This window comes from Limanda limanda, chromosome 21 (genome assembly GCF_963576545.1).
Source record: "Limanda limanda chromosome 21, fLimLim1.1, whole genome shotgun sequence".
NCBI lineage: Eukaryota > Metazoa > Chordata > Actinopteri > Pleuronectiformes > Pleuronectidae > Limanda > Limanda limanda.
The window spans coordinates 21,867,956-21,887,930 of record NC_083656.1 but is presented as its reverse complement, the minus strand read 5'-3'; the positions used below and the strand labels follow the sequence as shown (position 1 = coordinate 21,887,930).

The window sequence follows — 19,975 nt, the reverse complement described above, 5'->3', positions numbered from 1 at the left end:
AATGTAATTCACAATAGCACACTTCAGGGAAACAATTTACAATTTCAGGTTTTATATTTTTAAGCCTGGTGTACTTACGCCAGATATTTAAGTTGGTACCTTTTAGAAAAAGGTGTTATCTGCACTGGGGGAAACTATCCTGATTTGCCTTTGTAAAGCTCAGAGCATTGTCATTTGCATGTGAAAGCCTCCCCTAGGCTTAGGAGCAGGGGGGTCACCTCCCAACCTTCCCAGGCTTGTAAAACTGCAAGAAACTGGTACTCTGCGTCAATTCCTGGCAGTTTTCTGTGCTGCCTGCAGTTTCCTGTGAACAGCCGTTAACCGAAAATTCTCCCCAAATTTCCAGAGACACTAACTGACATAAACTCTTCTTTTCATGCAGTGCACATCCCAGTACAGAATCAGCACAACTGGTAACTGTTAACTTTTGAACTTACTTAAAACTACTTAACTTTAGCTCTGTCTGCCTCGCACCATTCTTTAAAAATATCTCAGTTCCACTAAATCTAGAAACCTCTTCTCCTTCTACTCCCATCCCCGGTGGACTACCTCAAGGTTCCATTCTAGGGCCCATCCTATTCACATTATATATGCTTCCATAAGGCTCCATATTCCCAAATAGTCCTATCTCCTACCCTTGCTAGACTGAATCCTAGTGTTATCTTTGACCAACCTTTATATTTGATAACCACATAAACTCAGCTGTGACTCTTCCCCTCTTCAAGTTACTGAGGATTGTCTCAAATGCTTTAATTTAGTTGTGGATGGATATTCTTTTATGTGTTTGTTTTATTTATTATGTCTGCAGTTGGAAGAGAGTGATATCTGGTACCAGGAAGAGAGACAGCATTTTGCCTATACTTGCATCTCTGAATTTGTTTCCTGTTAATTTCAGGGTCAGTTCAATGTTGTGGTGGAAAGTAAATTTCTTGGATGATAAAATCTTCATCAACAGATGAGTCCGTAAAGTCTTTACCGGAATGAAAAAATGTCTTGATTTCAGATGAGATAAGCTATGGTATTGCTGTTAGGGTTCCTGGTTTTCTCCCAGGTGCCTTGTTCAACTTCCGGTATGGGAATTACCCATTCACTGCTTTAGTTGAGCTACACCTGACATTAAATAAAGATGCACAATAGGGGTGAAAAAGACCCTGGACCACCAATACCTTTAAATGACACGGTCCCTTCAACCATTTTCTCATGGAGCTATTCCAGTTCAGACGTGCAGCAGACACACTCCTTATGTGATGTAAACAAAATCAAGTCATCTCTTCAGCGGAATTATTAGGTTATGTCCTGCCTCTACATTCTGCACCATCCCTCACCTGTATCCTGCAGAGAATTTGTTGCTGTTGTGAACGTGTCTGAGCAGAGAATCTCCCACTGTGTTGTGCATCTGTGAAAGGCAAACTGAGGAGAAAGTCTGGACCTGACGTCCACTCTTTGGGTCAGTTCCTCCCAATATCTTTGGTTCCACCCCTTGTTTGTGCCTTCACAGAGAAGGCCATTAAGTCCTCTACAAGTCATTGAAACCTTTTGGACACCGACTCTTCCTAGTAGTGTTGCTTTACAGAAAGTAGAATACTGTTCATTAAGTGCTAATTATATTAACAATATTAATTATTACCACATAATGTGTTATCACAATCTCCCACTACTGCTTCCAAGGCAGTTACTATACCACTATCTTGTACTGTGAGTGTCATTTCTTTCTGTGAGTTATTGACTGGTTGATTATTACTAGCTCCTAACATTCCTAGCCTCCTCTTCCTCCCCCCATTGGCATTTTACTAATTGCTGCCCAGTTAAAATATCTGCACATTATGAGCTGCTGAGTTGTTGCCCAACAGTTTATCTGCATTTACTGTGAAATGTAAAAAAAAATTCTCTGGTAATAATGTAAATTGCCATTCAAATATTAGCTTGCATCTGGGCATAGACAAATATAATCCTGTACCCTAAAAAAGCAGGGTAAACTTAACTAAGATTGTAATCATTTTATAGTTAACCTGATATATTCATTACAATGAAAATGTAAGTACAGAAGTTAATGAATCATTTATTCATTTATTTCCACATTTATTCCCACTTTTATTTCAACATTTATTTATTTTATTTTATTTTTTTAATTATTTGGACAAGTTCGGCGGGCCGGATTAAAAAACCCAACGGGCCGTATAAGGCCCGGGGGCCGTTCTTTGCCAATGTCTGGTCTAAAGGGTTTTCAACAATAGTCAAAATAACCAAATGTGTAGAAACAATGTAGTAGACAAATTAACTATTTCAATGAAAAATGTAGCCAGGAAATCTTTTCATTCATCTATCGTCATTAACTGTTAAAAAAACTATAATCACATACCATCTGACTCTTGCCCCAGATTAGTGGTGCTGTGTATTCAGGCTTTGCCAAGCTGCACCATTTTGACAACAATATGGTGTCCTAGAGAATCCACTTTCTTGAGCTACTGCCATCAAACATCACTCTGATTGGCCTCAGTTGTTCATGTGATATTTAATCACTTAAATTACAATATAAAGTATACTCCACTTCCACACACCTATTTCTATTTAATACTGTGCTGCGGCACATACATGGACAAGGTGGATAAAGCTAAATAGTGTTTCCACCTTAGACCTCTTACCTTCAATTCAATAAAATGGTATTTGTATAGTGTCAAATCATAATTTACATTATCTCAAGGCCATTGACATGTCCCATGCCCACCTGTCGGACAGGGATTCTGCACTGGGCTCCTCCCCCTTCGCATGCCACTAATGAATCTAAGGAATCCTGGTTAGTTTATTTTCTTCCGCTTAGTGATATGCTTAGATTCAGCAGGTTGTCTCATCTAATATGAGGTCATAATCTACCTCGACCGGTTGGGTTGAGCAGAGAAAAATGAGGAAGAGAGGAGAGATGACTGTAAAAGAGGGGGGACAAGAAAGAGAGGTAGGGGGCAGTCCTACATAAACTGCCATGCTGCCCTGCTGCCAGAAATACTCAACAGAGAAACCAAATTGGAATTATTCTACCCTATAAAATAGAAGAAAACCTACATCAAAAGAAAGAAACACAATCATGATATTTTGTTCCTGTGTGTGTGTGTGCCTGCCTGTGTGCTGAACATCACAGTGTTATTCCCCTCTGATTACGCTCTGATTAACTTCATCTGTCTCTCATCAAGCTTCTGCTAGCCCTGCTGCTCTGGACTCACACACACTACAAAGCTTTGTGTGTGTTTATTTGCTTGCATGCAGCAGCCTCATTAAGTCATCAGACAACAAACCTCCACATCTCAAATTGCATGCATGCCCCTGTCCAGCACTGCTATCAGCTAATGAACACATTCCCTCATTTTAGGTTACATTATGGAGTCTCGCTGTGATTGCAAACAATTCCTTCATTCCTTCCTTCTTCATACTTTCCATCAAGCTTTAGCAAGTAACAACAACAATTACTTAATCTTTATTTATCTGTTGTTCGACTCTTAGGGTTTTTCTTTTTCTTGTAGTTGTATTCTCTTAAAAAACAATAAGTCCTTGTGCACACCATTGAGATCATCATCACATTCAACATCATAACTGCTTGGCACGATTTTATGGTCTGAGTTAGGCCAAACAATATATACTGTAACTTTGACAACACAACCGCTCTCTTTCTCTCTGTGTGTGTACAAAGATATTAAAATAAAAAGTACCTCAATACCTCTTCTTAAATACCCTCAAAAGGACTGTCTTTGATTTTACATATGAAACCATCACTACTGACCAAAAGCTAAGTGTGGCGGCCTGTGTGTGTGTGTCTGTGTGCAATTTTTTCTGACTGAATCCAAATGAACACAGAAAATGATGATCTTACACAAAAACTATAAGCAATTAGCTGAAGAATATTTTCACCCAGGCCACAGATTGACAGTTTGTGGTGGTATGTGCTTTAACCAATTCGTGAACGAATGTAAAAGTAAGGAAAGAAAAGCATTAAATGCAAGTTTCAAGTTATATGTGTTGCATGCAAGTTAACAAGAGGGTCAACAGTACAATGAAAGGTGTTGGACAAGAAGAAACAAAACCCTAGTATGAATGCATACATGCATGTATGGATGTACACGTATCAGTAGATTAAATGGCTTGCTGAGGACAGTAGCCCCCTCCCCTGCTGCCCACCTCCCTTTTTCCTGTGTGCAGGCTGGAAGGGCCAGCAGAAAAGAGAAAATCAATGCTTGGCATCTCAATGAATGTGGCTAGTGCTGGATTGATCGCAACTCTAAATTAGGTCAACAGGATTGTCTATTTAAAGGCCAAGACCCCTTAATCATCATTTTAGCTAAGATAGACTCTCAGGCCCACAGTTTCTTCACTAACCTGCTGCTTTCTTCATCTCAACAAGACACTAATATTAAATAATGCGTACAGTCAGATGACCAAGTCCATGTAACTCAATGATAACATATGCTTTTGATAGATAGATGTTTTAAAAATATGGACTTTCAGGTAGTGGAACAAGAGAATCTAAATTTAAAGGTCAAGGGTATGATCTGGTGGGATGGAGAAAAACTAAAATGACCTTTGAAACCTTTTAAATTTCAAGATTATATTAGGAGTTCACCCACATTCTGTACATTATTGTATGTTGCAGGTTCTGTAGAGAAGATAAATACAAAACTCAGGAAATGTCATCTTGTATCTTACCTACAAAATATTGTACCAGAATCTTCACAGAATTTTCATGTATTTGATTGGTCGATGTTGAATGATGTGAGATAGTGTTGAGCTGTGTCGCATCAAACAGTAAGTCGTGTGTAGCACAGACAATGCACATTTCTGAGTGAGACGCTTGGGACTTTCTCTCGGGTTTCTTCAGCCAGCCTCCTTTAAAACCTCAGGAGAATGTCCAAATGAGTCGATGTTGGAACACAGCAGGAAATTCTCCGCAAAATTCACCACCAGTGTCTGGGTGTGTTGATGATGTTTCCAACACGTGACAGACATAAGAATTTAGAATGAAAAAGTGATGCCCTACATCTAGGAGAGACCGAGGAGGATGTCAAGAGAGCTTTTGGTGATAACACCATGGGCCACACTGCCTGAGCAGCACATGGGCTTTGTTGAACAGCTTGCTTTTCATTTCAGGACCAATGGTATCAGGTTAGAGATGCCACACTTTTAAAGAGTCTGAGTGTCTTGTATTTTCAGTATCAATGTCTACATCTGTCAAATATCTCACATTATTTGCAACACTTCCTGTACTTGTTTCAAAGTAAAAGCAGGTTTCTGTTGACTCAATCCATTATTTTCTTTTAACAAAGTTTTTATTGTTATTACGGTACACACCAGAAGAAGTAAAGCTTCATAGCTCAGCGTCCTGGCATTTAGTTGAGTACCTTTCTTTGAGGACATACAGCATTCACACCAGAAACCTCACATGGCATGTCAGCTGCAGGCATGCAGCGGACATGCTCCCTGTGTGAACAACAAACACTCGTGAGAAGCAGCAGCCAGTGTTCGCCAGGTGTCAGGGACAACACCGATGTCAATGTGCTGTAAACAATTGTAAACTCTGCAGCAGAATAAAAACATCACATCCTGCTGCTGCATCACACTCACCTTAACACTCCAGAGATTATTTTGTTCTTCCTTTTGTTGTTTTGCGTCTCATGCTGCGTTGTTCATGTGTGAAGGGCAAACTTGGGAGAAAGTCCAGACCCCATTGTGGGAGATTCTCCTGAGTTATTGTCTGAAAAAGGCTTATGATGGCTAATTGAAGAGGAGGCAACAGTGGTGTTGCTGGTTATGACAGGGACTAATGCTCTTCAACGCTGGCTTCAAATCCACTACATCACCATCTTGTCAGTTATCTTGATATCCTGCATCTCTATCAGAATGTATCGTGTGTATAAGCTACATGAAGTGTATTGATATTAAGGTACTCCGTTTAACCAGTTGGTAAAGTAAGATTTAAATGGTAAATGGTCTGTATTTATAAAGCACTTTTCTAGTCTCGATGACCAATCAAAGCGCTTTACAGTACAGTTTATTGCCATTCACCGATTTCTTTCAGAATTTAGTTTTCAGTTTTTGGTGTTTCAAGTATTTCACCACTCCTTATTTGGTGTTGTATGTGTACAGTATGGAATTCCATTATAATAAAAACCTAATAAGTAACAATAAAATGGGACAATATTCCAACAAAGTCCCTACAATTCTATATCCAAATTGCCATGAGAGAAAACTTTCCCTGATGCAGTTGAAGCTGCCAGGTGACCATTCACCTTTGAGACATTCAAAGCAATTGACTGTAGAAATATGGTAAGGCAGTTTAGGCCATTTAGACATGTTTATTTAGTTACTAAAGTGGGTTTCAGTAACATATCCCTCGGGGAGCAGATAAACAGCAGTTTCAGCAGCTCTCCCCCATTGCCCTCATGTTTTTGTCAACAGAAATGTGCTAAATCGGTGTGTGTTTGTACTTGTACCCATCTATATATGTGAGAACCACTTTTAGCATAGACATTACGGAGTGATTTGTCAAAGCGCTATTAAGGGTTAAGACTTGCTTTTAGGGTTAGAGTTTTAATTTAATTTTTTCTAAGTGTGTGTGTGTTCCTTTGTTGGTTAACACATTAACAATGGGGATTATTATTTTTCCTCCTCAACTTTAATCCCAAATCACAGAAGCAAAATCTGCATTCTGGCAAATCAATTGATTGCAGCATTCATAACCTGATACGTCAATTAATGGGCATTCCTGACATGGGCAAGCTGACATATAATCAGAGGCTGGTTTTAAAAGGAAACCACTGGGGCTGCTGATTACCATCTGATTCAGTGCGTCTTCCACAAGAGTGTATGTGGATGTGTTGTAGTTGTTGTAATGCTACACATTTTTGAATAGTATACAAGACAACTCATGACCTTATAGCAAAAGTGACATGCAAGGAAGTCATCTTTTAAAATAACAGAAAGACTAAATGCATTCTAATTCAAAAACATATATATTTTTGGGATAGACGGATAGCATGGATGGTGGTCTGTGGGTTTGTTTGTCCAAAATTAAACGTCTTGTTTTATGGAATGGATTGCAAATAGAGACTGCTCATGAACAAATTCTCGGATATTACCTCTTGCACCACCATCAGGTCTAAATTTCAGTTGGTTGACTTTATGCTTCAAACTACTGGCATTCAAATCCTCTTTAGCTTAATTCATTACTAATTGCCATTGTGTCTGCACAGAGGGGTGGCAGTTCAAAATGTGCAAAATATTTTATAATTTGACTAAATATAACCTTTTAGTTTACATGCTGCCCTCTGACATTAGATATCACCATGTCAGCTTATTTTTGTTTGCTGCTGTTGAAAATAGAACCTTAGCACTGTCTTATGGGTTTGATCACAGGGTTAGCTAATCAAAATGTCATATGGATTGACTGATAACTTGCTTAATTCATAGCGGGAATCAGCTTGGCATACTTGATTTCCCCCCACTGTGATTTCACTTACTTTTGACTTGCTACAAGGTGAATAACCTTAAGCATAGTTCACAAGACACAAATTTAACCCAATATTCCAGTCAGCAATGACTTTTGGAAGTCAATCTGGAGTTGCTGACCTCTATGTCAGGGGTTTTCAACAGGGGGTCCGCGGCGGCATTGCAGGGGGTCCGCAAAATTCGTTTTGATATTTCAACACATTTCCAGATTACTATTGAATATCGTGAAAAATATCGAAAATAAGAAAAATATGTCTAAAATAATATAAAGGTGATGAGGGGAACCTTGAAACATGCTTGGGGCTAGAAACTGCCAGTAGTTTTCCCCTGTGCATGCGTGTTAAGGGTAGATGTAGAAGAGCGGTTGAGCTAGGTAGAAAAACTCTAAGGAGGTCTATGAGATGTAGTTTGTATGATGGGAATTGTTATTTTTCCAAAAAGAAGGCACAATGTCAGTATATTTGCATTATGTCAGACCTTTCACAATTCCCCCACATCACAGCATTAACCAATGTTTAAGTCTGTCAGTGGTGGAGTCTGGTACCAAAGTGATTTTTGAGGTTTGGTTTGAAAAGAATCTTGTCGGTTATTGTAACTGTAAGGAAAAGTGTGTAAGCCCAGACATGTAGGGACTATGCAAGTAAAAATAGGCCAGATGAGCAAAATCAAACTCTAAAACATTTCTCTGTTGTGTCTTTATTCATTCTAATCAGGAACCTAACTTTGAATCAGGTTTGTTACGTTACAGTGCTTTGAAATCGGTAGCAGAGCAAAATATGTTTAATCCATATAGATACTGACCATATTGACTGCTGCCAATTTGTACATTTCAGGGGTTTCTAAACGTACATCCTTTTATGGTGTTATCACTTACTATTTACCTCTTAGACTCTCTCTCTCTCTCTCTCTCTCTCTCTCTCTCTCTCTCTCTCTCTCTCTCTCTCTCTCTCTCTCTCTCTCTCTCTCTCATGCTTTTTGATTGGTAGCCTTGCCAGTAAGTGTGGCCGTGGGTTGAACTCTGCACCTGTGAATCATCTATGGCCCGCCTGCTTTCCCACCACCTCAACACACGACAAACACACATGTGCACACACAGAGAGAGAGAGGGACCGAGAGAGAGAGCGCAAAATGGGACATAAAGATAGAGAGAGGAAACATCAAATCCTTTGCTTTTGATGAAAGCATTTGGGCACATGTTGGGTGGTACCTGCTGCTTGACACCTTTAACAAAGGTGCAGCAATGGGAGATTTCATCATTTTGTCATTGAGCCATATTTATTAATCAGCTGAGAATATCTGGAAACGACATGCACACAAACATGCACACCTCCAGGTAGTCATGCAAGCAAAGCCAGCGCAAGAGCTTTACACACACACACACACACTTTGAGTCATCACTCACTTCACAGTAGAGACAGCACTCCTCTCATTTATCAATCCATCTCCATTATCCCTCACTCAGTATCTCTGGCCTTATCAGTGGGCATCATGTATCACTCGTTCTCCATACTGACAGGCTGTGATGGAAGAGGCTTTGGAGGACAGGTGGATCCCTAAGCAGACACGTGAGGTTCAGTTGTAGGCCCACCTTTGTGGTCTCAAGGTTAAGTGCTGTGGTTTGGCTGTTGAAACCACCTGTAGAAATATAGATACCATGGAAGTACACTGCGGACAGGGATGGCCACTTGAATATCACAGAGAATATATCCATCTCCTGTACTCCTCATCATGGATACATGTTATACAAAAAACAGAACAAGCTGTTGGTCACAATTTTAGATAGTCCTGAGGCTCTGAGGTAGCCTGACGTTGTCATACTCAATTCTAGTCAGAAAATGAGTCTGAGACCGCTCCATTGGGCTGTGATTATGGGGCGTGTTTCAACCGATCCAGGAAAAAAATGCCTTTATCGCGTTTCTCTGTTCCTCTTTCAAAATTAATGCGCTATCGATGTCTTCTAAAACAGACTCAATGGCAGCATCTACACATCTCAGCTCTCCAGCCGCAGGCATGTTTGTGGAAAACAAACATGCCAAGCGCTGTTTGGTGATGTACTTGATTACGTAACTGCTGACCACATATCAATGGTTGATCATCTGTCCATCATCGTATAAAGCCCGCCCTGACAATGTGATTGGTCCGAACAGCTTCTGTTCGGAGCATAATTTCTTCCCAATGGAGCGACTCCAGACCGAACTTCCCGACCAAAAATTGTTGTGGGCGGGGCTAAGTTCGTCTGGCACCCAGGCTAGCTCTGAGGTGATTTAACTTTTCATCCTGTGGTGTGTTTACATAGACATTTTAGAAGTTTCAATAACAGTCACTTAAATGCACAGAGAGGTTTTGATCAAGCATAGTATCTAAGCATATGTAAATTCCTGTAATTATCTTTGGAATGTCCATTTTGGCATGATTTGTTTGCAATATTGAGTTTATCAATGTCTTGAAGGCTAAAATTATTGGAGTCTGATAGTCTGAACCTCACTGAACCTAACCCATAAGGCTGCTTATTGTGCATACATTCTAAAGTCAGAATCCTATGAGTTGTGCAGATTGCAGTTGTCTCATATGGTTCAGACTCTCATGTAGGAATATCTATGAATGTTGATGTGCAAACACAAAGTGTATATTCTCTCTAGTCAAATTTCTCCCTGTCAGCGCATTGCTGCAGAGCCTCATGATCCATTACAGGCCCATTGACAAACAGGATGAGCTATGAGATGTAGATCTCTGTGAAGATTGATTGCTCTAAAATCCCTGCTCAATATCAGAACTTGAAAGGGGATTTTTAAGCCCTGCCAGGATGCTGTAGGGGTATAATTCCTTGTGATTTATTCAAAATAGGACAAAGCAATGTTTGTGTAATTAGATATGGTCAAGATAATAATGTGTAGTATGCACAGTGAGGAGACTTGAAGGTGACTTGCTGCTGAGGTCTTTTAATCAAGATGCATTGCCTGCAGACATTCACCAGTTTACACAACCACTACTTTTTAAAACTGTTGTTGCAATTAGGTCTGAGCCTTTAGGCTGTTTATGTTATATATAAACATAGTGGGGCAGCTCTAGCTGAGGAGGTAGTGAAAGGTGTCTGCTAAACAGAGGGTTGGTGGTTTGATCCCTGTTTTCTCCGTTTTGCATTCTGACCTGTTCTTGGGCAAAATACTGATTCTGTAAAGTGTTCTGAGTGGTCAATAAGACTGGAAAACTACCACCTATAGTCTCTTTCCAAATAACACTATTGGTTTACCTTTGTACTTTACTCGTTGACAATGGGAGTACACTGAGTAACAGCACAGAGATCGGAACCACCTGATGATTATTTGCAGTCAGGTCGTCTGAAGTTTTGTGTTATATAAACCATTATCATATTTCATTGTTATCATATTTGAATTATTTTATATTATATTATGTTTCCATTTATTTAATAACAACGCTGGCATTGGTTGGCCATTGTTTAACAAGGAAGCCAGAAGTGCTCAATGCATGCTGTTGCAGAATTGTTGATGGAGACTGAGAAGAGAAGAAACTGATTTTTTTATTGTGACTGTGGTGGAAAGGAATGTCAACAAGAGTTGTTAGAGTGATGGTCCAGTCTCTAATGTGGAAGCAGCAAATCAGACAAATTAAATCTGAATAGAACATTTGCTGGGGTTTAACTGAATGCTGATGTTTGCAGTTAACAAAAAATAAACAATTATTTACAATTACCACCTTTCACAAAATGGAAAATATGTATATGTCGTAATACACCGTAAGAAAACATTGGTTATTCTTTGAAGATTCTGAAATAGCTTTAATGGACTAAAACTTAGTAAAAGACAATTCTCACTAATACAAGAGTGATACAATTCTCAAAAACATGCTGCTGTGTACTGCTTAATTTGCCCCCTGTTTCTTGTTCTTCTCCTTTATTTCGTAGCCCTTGTCTCCATATTTTTTTGTTCTCCTTGAATCCCCATCACCATTCACCCATCTCTCCACTCATTCTTTTCCTGTCCTGCAGCTACAATAGCAATGAGATATTTAGCATTAATGCTCAGACTGACTGGGCTAAATGGGGAGGTGTGCAATTAGTTTTGCAACTACTTATCTCATTAAAGTAAATTAATTATTGATTTAATGACACTCATGCTTTTAGAGGCAGACAAGCTGCTATCTCTGTTGTTTGAAAGGACACTGTCCATCTCAGCATGGAATATCCCTCCTCTGATTTCAAACGCCTGTCTTTACTGCTCATATACCCCAGTTTCCATCTTCACTTTCTTGGTATCTGTCACATCTTGTATCACTTCTCATCATAATCATCATCATCATCATCTCTTGTTTCCATATGCTTGTAGCAGAAACGGGTTGTATTGTGAGTTGACTGCAAGGTTCAACCTTGGTATACACAATTTGCATCTTTAGTGTTATTTTTTGCCTCCTCTGACAGTGGGGCACTTTTTTTTGTTTTTCTATCATATATTTATTGGCTTTATACATTTAAATCAATTTACATACATCCATGAACCCTCCCGGAAACCGAACACATGGCAGTATGCAAAACAACAATAAATAATACAAATATCACAAATATGGCCAAGTTATAATTAAAACATAAATTCAAGAAGGACAAAAAACCACAATGAAAATACTAATTTAGTTTAAACAAGTAAAGAAAAATACAGTCACAAACATGGAACAGAGTACAGCACACATTCCTCACAAAAGATAAGTCCGCTCACACTACCAATGCCACTTCAATGTCACCATTTCTATCAAAGTCCAAAAACATCTCCCATATACTGTAAAATTTAGATGCTTTTGTCCTAACTATATAAGTTAATTTCTCAAGAGCCAAACTCAATGTTAAGTTTTTTAACCAGTGGCCTAGAGAGGGGCAACGAACATTTTTCCAAGACAGAGCGATTGAGTGTCTGGCCTGTAGTAGACATAGGTCAACCATTTTGCTTTCTCTATTAGAAAGAGAACAATTGTCTGGATAGATGCTTAATATATAGAGCTTAGGACTTAGAGGTACTGGAGACAAGGTCATTTGAGAGATATATTGTATCACAGAACTCCAAAATCTTTGAATCTCCTCACATTCCCACAAACAGTGGTATAAAGTACCTTGATGAATATTACACTTATAGCATTGCTCAGGAATATTAGGAACAAATTTGTTTAACTTCACAGGGGTGATGTACGTTCTCATTATCCAATTATATTGTATTAATCTCAGTTGTGTGTTAATGGTTTGTGTATGTACCTTTGAACATATTGTACCCCAATCTTCCACTAAAATGTCCTCTTGTAAGTCCCCTATCCACTGCTGTCTCTTACTTCCAGAGTTTTCTTTATGGTTTTCCACCATTATGTCATATAATTGGGTCCAGTGTAGACATTGGGAGTGGTGCACTGAATTCTTTAAGCATGTCAGAATAAAACTTCTAAGTTGTAAATACTTAAAGAAGTGTTTCTGTGGTACGTCATATTTTGCTTTCAGCTCGTCAAACGACATTATTGTGTTGTCCTTATAGAGATCTAGTAGTTTAACTATGCCCTTGCTTAATTGGCTTTAAACCCCATGTCATTCTTAGCAGGTCTAAAGTGTTCATTTCCCCAGATAGGTGAAAGACAGACCAACAATGGGAAATCTCCAAAATATTTATGTACATCATGCCAGACAGCAATGGTGTTTTTCACAAAGGGATTAACTGTGTTTTTTCTTAGTTTCTTAAGGGGAGCAGAGTATAAAAAAGCTAACCAGCGTCAAACCCTTTGAAGACAACATTTCAATTTGTAACCAGGGCGGAGCATCCTCTTTAGAAAACCAAAACATTGCAGCCCTCAATTGTGCCGACCAGTAGTACCACTGAAAATGTGGTAGTTGTAACCCTAAGAGAGAGTCTTTGTCTTGGCTTCCTGTTGTTCCAAATAAAGTTTGAAGGCAGCTTTCTTACTCAAAAAAATTACTACTACTAAAAAATTAAGGGGGAGGAGCTAATGGGATTTATTGAAAAATGTGTAACAATTTAGGCAATATATTCATTTTAATTATATTTATTCTTCCCAGTATAGACAGAGGCAATGTTGTCCATCTTTGGACATCTTCTGACAGGTTAGCTAACACTAAGGGTGTTTATCTTTGGTGTTATTCTTATACCCAGATATTTAAAACACCGTTGGATTTCTTCTCTCTTGTGCATTTAGAAACATAATAGAAGATTTATCTTTGTTCACCTTAAAACCAGTGAAGCTACCAAACTGGCTGATCAACTTTAAGAGGGATGGTATTGATTTAACAAGATCTGATAGAAATACAATGGTATAATCTGCATACAATGCTATATGATGTTCCAGATCTCCTGTCTTAATAACACAAATTGAAGGGTGTGATCTTATTGCTATTGCCAATGGTTCCATGGCTATTACAAAAAGTAAGGTGAAATTGGTGAGCCTTGTCTCGTGCCTCGAAAGAGCTTAAACGGTTGTGAAATCAGATTATTTATAGATACTACTGCAGATGAATAAACAAACAGAATTTCAAGCCATCTACGAAAGTAGTCACCGACCCCAAAAGGCCTAAGCACCTCCAGTAGAAAGGGCCATTCGAAACTGTCAAATGCCTTCTCCGCATCAAGTGGCAGGACGGCAGTGTCAGGGGCCCCCTCCCATACATGAACTATGTTGAGAACTCTGCTCACATTGTGGAACCTGACGATTTTTAACAAAGCCAGTTCAAAAGTGAGATTGGTCTGTGGGAGCCACATTCTGTTGGCGATTTACCTTGCTTTAGAATAAGTGTGATCAAGGCGCTTCATATCAAAGGGGGAAGGTATCACTGTTTAAAGGATTCTGCATACATATCTAACATTCGGGCTATTCATTTTTCTTAAAATAATTTATAAATGTCTTTTGGGAGCCCATCGGGGCTTGACGCCTTACAGCCTTTCATGTTAAGAATGGTGTTAGAAACATCCTCTAAATTCAGATCTTTATCCAGCTCATGTTTTGTATCTTCAGAGATACAGGGAATGTCTAGCCTATCTAGGAAACTGTTCTGATATCCTGAATTTATTGAATATTCAGATTGATAGAGGGTCTTATAGAACGAGACAAAAGTATTGTTAATTTCCAACGGATCTGTAGTTATTACCCCCTGTTCATTCCTAATTGCATTTATGGCTATTTCGGAGTTAAGTTTTTTTTATTTGCCAGGCTAACACTTTCCCGGGTTTTTCACCCTGGTCGTAAAAAGTTAGCTTAAGCCTTATTAGACTGTTCTCAGCTTTTGATGGAGCGCTCCTCATATTTAGCTTTAAGGGCAAATAATTCTTGTTTTGTTTCTACCGAATTATCAATGCTACTCACTCTCTCTAATTCTTTGATTTCTGAGTCCAACTCGTTCATTTTGTGTTCAAATTTGTTAAATTTGGAACTAGTGAAACTAATCATTTGCCCTCTAATATATGCTTTAAAAGCCTCCCACCTTATGACCTCAGATGTTTGGTCCGTATTTATAGCAAAGTAAATATCTATGTGTTCCCCCACAATTTTTTTGAAATCAGAATCCTGTTACCATTTAGGGTGTAAGCGCCAACTAGAGGAACCTATGGTTAACTGTGACCTCGGCGTTCGCCAGCAGTGATGCCGGTAACGCGCTACTTAGTAACGCGTTACTAAATCTGACTACTTTTTTCAGTAACGAGTAATCTAACGCGTTACTATTTCCAAAACAGTAATCAGATTATAGTTCCTTGTCCAAGTCACTGTGCGTTACTATTTTGTCATTAATAGTCAAATATATGCTGGTAATTTTTAAAAGAAATTGTACATAAATAAGCCGCACTTGTCTATAAGCCGCAGGTCTTCCCGTTGAAACATGAGATATTAACACGGAAAGATGTTACAGGATTCAGGAAACATTTGTTCAAACTTTTATTAAATAAATGCCGGTAACATCCACAACTACATACATACCGCAAATGCTTTTTTTTCAGAACAGTGCTCTTAACAGTACTAAAGTTGTCTTCTTCAGTGTCGGAATTAAACAGCCTCAGAATTGCTTCGTTGCACTCAGTCTCTCTTTCGTTTGCGCTCTCAATGTCACTTTCCTCCGGAGGCAAATCCGCCCTTGAGCTTGCGCTGTCCTCCTCATCACGCAGCAGTCCAGCCTTTAGGGACCCGTTGTTGATGGTGGATTATTTGACACTGCTCCACGCTGTTAGGATCCACTGGCGGACTTGAGAAAAAGTTGCTCTTAGCATGCAACATGTAGCATCCTACCCACAATTCTCAGGTGCACTTCGTCACACACACAACATCTCTCTTAAAGGGGCAGGCCATACCTACATCATTCCCCATGAAAATCCATCAATTAGCTGCATCACGTTTTCAGCACGACTCAAACAACAATGGAGGAGAGAGAGAGATGCGCATTTTCAAGTTGGAAATACAAACATTATTTTGAGTATCTTTCAGCTAAAGATGGCAATATCAAGGTGCGTTGTACACTCTGTGCAGGTGGCAACAAAGTGCTTTCAACCCACAAAAACACCACGTCAAATTTGAAAAAACATTTGGAGACGCAGCACTGCACAATTAAACTAACAGAACAAATCCCACAAGGTGGTACGAAGCAAAGAGCAGGAGGTCCCCCGCCACCCAAACAACAAAAGCTGGACTTCGGGGCAAAACCAGTAAGTGGGGGAGAGTTGAAAAAGTTGGTCGGGCAGTATGTTGTAGAGGAAATGCTGCCCTTAAACACGGTTGACTCGCCCTCGTTTCGTGCGATAATAGACAGGATCCCTACGACTGTCAATGCCGGGCTGCCTCACCGAACAGCTTTTTCTTCTTACATTGAGAATGAGTATGCAGTGATGGAGAAAAATCTGAAGGCTGTCCTGAATGATGTCGACTTTGTGTCAACTAACAATAGAAGTTATATGGGAGTAACGCTCCACTGGATCAGTAGATCTACATTAGAGCGCCAGAAGGCTGCATTAGCATGTAGGAGAATTCGCGGTAGACACACGTATGATGTTATTGGTGCAGAAATCGAAAACATTCACTCTTCATATGGACTACTCAACAAAGTAGTTGCAACAGTGACTGATAATGGATCCTACTTTGTCAAGGCGTTTAAAGTTTATCAGCCTGTCACAGAGTCCGATGATGAGGAGGGAGAGTCTACCCCCACAGATGATGATGATGTCACTTTTTTAGGTGTGTCAGAAATCCTCTCAGCTGAGGATGAAAGTGATGGCCAGCTGTCTCTTCCCCCGCACTACAGGTGTGCTTCACACACCATCAACCTCATTTCTACAAATGATGTGGAGAAATATTTAACTTCCAATGCAGAGAGCAAGGCTGTGTATAGGAGCAGCATAGCAAAATGCACAGCTCTTTGGACCAAATCAAGTAGATCTACCCTTGCATCTGAAACAGTGGAGGAAGTCAGCAAAAGAAAGCTCTTGGTACCAACATCCACAAGGTGGAATTCCTTTTTTGATGCTGTAAAGAGAATTGCAGATATCCCCATGAGTGAGCTGAATACTCTGTGCACCAAGCTGGGAGTTAAGTGCTTCAAAGAGAAAGAGTACCAGTTCCTGCATGAGTACTGCACCGCCATGAAGCCTCTGACTACAGCACTGGACATTTTGCAAGGCGACTGTCCTTATGGGACTTTACTTCCCACACTTGAAGTTCTGATGCAGAAAACCCTGGCTGTGAAAGATGCCCTCTCCAGGATGAATGCAGGCCTTCCAGATGCCATAGTGCAGGTATACTCCATCTTTTAAGCTAGTTAAAATTTCTTGCATCACACTATTTATGAACATGGAACATAATATTCATTATCATCACAAAAGAAGGATAAAACAAATACAAATGTCTCAGTAAGTAACTTAAAACAAAATTAAATCCATAATATTGATCCCACATTAGGTGGGGCTTGCAAGTAATTCAATTACATAATAAATTGTAGGCCTTGTAGGCATAAACATATGAATTATATTTTTCAGGCTATCCAGACACGTTTTGCCGGTGTGCTGGACGACAAAGATGCTCTTCTCGCAGCTGCCAGTTGTCCAAAATTCAAACTCCGATGGCTGAGAGATGCAGGTAGGAGGGATCGAGTAAAAAAGCTTCTGACAGCAGAGTGCCGCCGCACAACTGCTCCTGCAGCACAGAGCCCTGCCAGTGTGCCCAGCACATCTGACAGCCAAAGTGAGATGGACTTTCTCACTTTTGAGGCAGAGCCAGAGGAGACCTACTCTGCAGAAAAAGAAGTCATGGACTACCTGAGGTCAGCCTATGACCTTCAGATTCTGCATCAGTTTTCAAACATAAAGAACATTTTCTTGAAGTATAACACTCCAACCCCATCAAGTGCTCCTGTAGAGCGGCTTTTCAGTCTGGGAGGTTTGGTGCTCACTCCTAGAAGAAATAGACTTTCTGACAAGAGGTTTGAGAAGCTTCTGTTGATGAGGTACAACCACTGGTTCACTCGCCACACTCCAATGTTTCACTCATAACATGTGATAGACATGATATCAGCCTACATGTGGTGTTATACACTTGTTTTGTTTTGTAAAACCACAATGTTCATAAAACATGTTCAAAAAAATTAAGAGTTATATTTATAACAATGTAGTTCATAAATAGTAAGTTTTGCCATTACAGTGTTAACAGTTAAATATGTCAGGTTAAGAAAGACTGTCTTAATTTTATTTTAGAAAAACAAGTATTTATGTCAAGTGAAGTCATGAAAAGACTGTCTTTATTTTATTTTTTATTGTTTTATAAAAAAAAAGAAGTATTTTAGTTAAGTTAATTCAAGGAAGACTTTTGTTTTTATAAAAACATGTATTTTTTCAAGAATTCGTTTTTAAGTTACATTGTACATTACTGTTAAAAATCCACTAATAAAGTGAGTGTTGGCAAAACCGGTTGTCATTTTTATGTTGAGCCGGCGGGGGTGTTGTCGGCAGCTGCGGAATGTAACTAAGAAAGTAACTAGTAATCTAACTTAGTTACTTTTAAAATCAAGTAGTCTGTAAAGTAACTAAACTACTAAGTAACTATGTTACTTTTTCAAAGTAACTGTGGCAACACTGTTCGCCAGCGACAATAAGCTGAGTCTATCGGCGTTTGCGAACCTTAAGGGGGATATGTAGAACAAAGGAGAGAGCCGCGGGGGGGGCTCGCTCCGCCGCGCGGACCGATCGCGACATGTGATCTAATTAGCATATGAATCGGAGTCCAGCCGCTGGCTAGAACCTCTCTCTACTCACCATTGGAGGAAACCACAGACCCTTGAAACTAATGTCACTCGTGATTGGCTGGTAGAAGTGTTGCTATTGGTCACCTTATGGGTCATTGCAGTGCACACGTGGGGTCACAGCATTCCGCACGTGGGGTAAGCCCCTCCCACACAATATTAATAATAAAAATGTATATATTAATATTTATTATTATTTATTAGTAAGCCTTTACCAAAAGCACTGCAGTTAATTAAAACTAAACATTCATGTGATGCTTGATGTTATAGGTGAACATATTGTACAGGGAACAAATGTGAACAAGGTATATGTGGAGTCAAAGCTTTATTTACATACAGCAAAAATATTGTACAAAAACTCAGGTGAGGCTTGAAATGTTTCTCTGCAGCCTCTGGGTCATGACTTCTTTGTGGGACTCTGTCTGAATCTTCTCCAGTGTGTAGACGTCTGTGGTGTGTAGCTGTGAGATCAGTGTAGCTTCCAGTCTTATATGAAGTGTGGGACACAGGTCGGTGCACTCCTGGCTGTGGAAGGATGGATCCATGTCATCTGTCCAGCTTCAATCAGCTGTAAACACATTCAGTAAAATTAGCACAGTTCAATGACAACATACACCTTTACATGTAACTGGAAAATTATTTAATGAATATAACCTTACCCTCTTTCTTCTCCGACAACTCCTCAATGCTGATGTAAGGTCTGGTCGGATCATACTGGCTCATAGTGTGTCTTACTACGTCATGGACAGGCAGCTGGAAAACAACACATGTAACATGACTTTATTATTAATAAACGGAAATAGCCGCGCTGCATCACCGTTGGAAGATCCACAGCAAAAAAACACCAAAACAATTCATAAACAGTTACTTACATTCAATGGCTTAATTTTCTGCACTTTAAATCCGGACTTTCAGCGTCTCAGCCTAACGCCTCTTTGTTTGTGTGTGTGTGGGGGGGGGCTGAGGCTGTGAAAACATAAGAGAAAAAAGTCACGTTGATGAAAAAACTTAACGAGAACAAACTGTTACATCTAAGTAATTCATACATATTTACACATGCACTAGATCTGCTCCAGCACTCGATGCTGTATTCGTATTTAAGCAACTTTCTCGCTATCCCAAAGTGGCGGACATGCTTTCAGATGTAGGGTTAGCTTAGTGGTTAGCATGGCGTCTCCTAGCTTAGCTTTTACCTGAACTCAGGGACTGTGCTTCCGT

General features: G+C 39.6%; 1 long non-coding RNA gene across 1 annotated transcript; it reads right to left on the bottom strand.

Moving 5' to 3' along the window:
* Nucleotides 1-19,114: 19,114 nt before the first annotated feature.
* On the bottom strand, nt 19,115-19,718 carry LOC133028320 (uncharacterized). The gene is made up of 3 exons (XR_009683296.1): nt 19,630-19,718; nt 19,417-19,510; nt 19,115-19,325 (listed from the first exon to the last, which is right to left on the bottom strand). It is a non-coding gene; the product is annotated as an uncharacterized LOC133028320 (long non-coding RNA).
* Nucleotides 19,719-19,975: the final 257 nt, after the last annotated feature.